The 1,899-nt window shown below is 48.7% G+C and overlaps 1 pseudogene; it reads left to right on the forward strand.

Moving 5' to 3' along the window:
• Nucleotides 1-231: 231 nt before the first annotated feature.
• LOC142289202 (U2 spliceosomal RNA) lies at nt 232-438 on the forward strand (annotated as a pseudogene).
• Nucleotides 439-1,899: the final 1,461 nt, after the last annotated feature.

Raw genomic sequence — 1,899 nt, forward strand, 5'->3', positions numbered from 1 at the left:
TCCCTAAGATGTGTCCGGTATAGGCCAGGGTGCCACTCAAGGCCGTAACCAATTCGGGTTATAGCTTCTCGGCCTTTTGGCTAAGATCAAGTGTAGTTTCGGAGGACGCTACCTTGGTCGGTACTGGAAGGTGCCTGGGATTGCACGTCTGCCGGCCTTGAGGAAGTGTGTGCGCCTTCTGGTGACACATAGCCCTCTTGTGCCTGGACGGTTCCCAGGCAACGGGAGGCGATCACCTTTGTTATTTTGAAGTCCTACTGATAAACAGAAAAAAAAAAAAATTAAATCTGTTCTTATCAGTTTAATATCTGATACGTCCCCTCTCTGGGGACCATATATTAAATAGATTTTTAGAACAAGGAGATGGAAAAAATCTTGCTCTGTCCACTGCACGCATTGACCTGGTATTGCAGTACCTCCAGGACCGGTGCACCCCTTCTTAACCCAGTTTCCAAAAGCAGAACTCAATTCACCTGATTCAAATGAGCCCCATTAGTGAATTGAAAGAAAGCAAAAACTTTATATGCACCTCAATTTGGCCAATTCACTTTTCACACTTTCACCCTTTTTTTTATCTTTCACACCTTTTACTTGCTTTATTGATGCAAAAAGCTGTGCCAAATAGCAAACTCATCTCCACTCAACTTGACCAACTCTGCTATGTCCCGTGCAGTATCTTATTCTCAGTCTTATCTAGATCATTTGCAATTGAATAGAATAGATCCCTTTTGGCTGCTTATGACTGTGTAAAATATGTAGTTTTACTGGGCTGGGATGAGAGAATCCATTGAAGCATGGTGTAGGGATTGTGGTTCCTGTGTGCTAAGAAGAGAGGCTGGCACCAGCCAGAAAGCCCCATTGCAGCCAATAATCACTTAATAACTTTTTCAACTTGTCATCATATGGGAGGCCTTCCATTCCTTGTAGTAGTCTAGTTGCCCACCTTTGAACTGACTCTAACTTCTGAATGTCCTTATTAAAATGTGGAGCCCAAAACTGGTTCCCATATTCCAGATGTAGCCTTACAAGTGATTTATAGAGGTGTAACAATACGTTGGGATCACGGGATCTAATCTCCCTTTTTATACACCCTAAAATCTTGTCCCAAGCAGCATTCCATCAGCCTCTGGAAGGTTCCTGGCGCATTGCACAGCTCGAAGGGCATGCTTTTGAACTCGCAGAGACCCATAGGGGTGGCGAAGGCGGTCTTCTCCCGGTCTGCCTCAGCAACGGACACTTGCCAATAGTGACTAGTGAGATCAAGGGTAGAAAAATAATTTGCAGTTCTCAATGCAGCTAGCGATTCCTCAATACGGGGAGTGGTGCCGTCCTTCTTTTTTAACAGGATCAACAGAGCTGCCCAAAGGCTACAACTGTCACGGATAACCCCAGCCGCCTTCATGTTGCTCAACATGTCCTTGGTACACTGGCAATGTGAAGGTGGTATTGGCTTATAGCTCTCTTTGATGGGTGGGTGTGCACCTGTGGGGATGTGGTGTTGGACCCCTTTTATTCCCCCAAAATCTAGCGGGCTTCCCACCGGTAACCCACTCCCCAGCTTGGATGGATGCTGAGGGAGCCCCTTTTGCCCGCAGGCTCTGGCCCTGGGAACTGTAGCCTTGGCGGTGACTGTGCTTCCCTCTACGGTGTGAGCTGTTGCCTTCAATCGGGTCTTGACTGCTGGGAAACCCTGGAGGTTCCTGTCGCTAACGGATTTGACCGGTTTTACGGCGACTCCTAGCCTGGTCGGGGTCCGTAGGCCCTGCCGGATGGTGCTGGCTTCTCTTCACTCCCCGATCTGGTACCGGCGGGCCACCGCCCATCCCCGGTCCGTACGGTTCACTCCAATCAGCCTCTCCTGCAGAAGGTCACCACCGTCTGCCAACCTTGCTGAGTGCC

The sequence above is a fragment of the Anomaloglossus baeobatrachus genome, unplaced genomic scaffold (genome assembly GCF_048569485.1).
Source record: "Anomaloglossus baeobatrachus isolate aAnoBae1 unplaced genomic scaffold, aAnoBae1.hap1 Scaffold_91, whole genome shotgun sequence".
Classification (NCBI taxonomy): Eukaryota; Metazoa; Chordata; class Amphibia; order Anura; family Aromobatidae; genus Anomaloglossus; species Anomaloglossus baeobatrachus.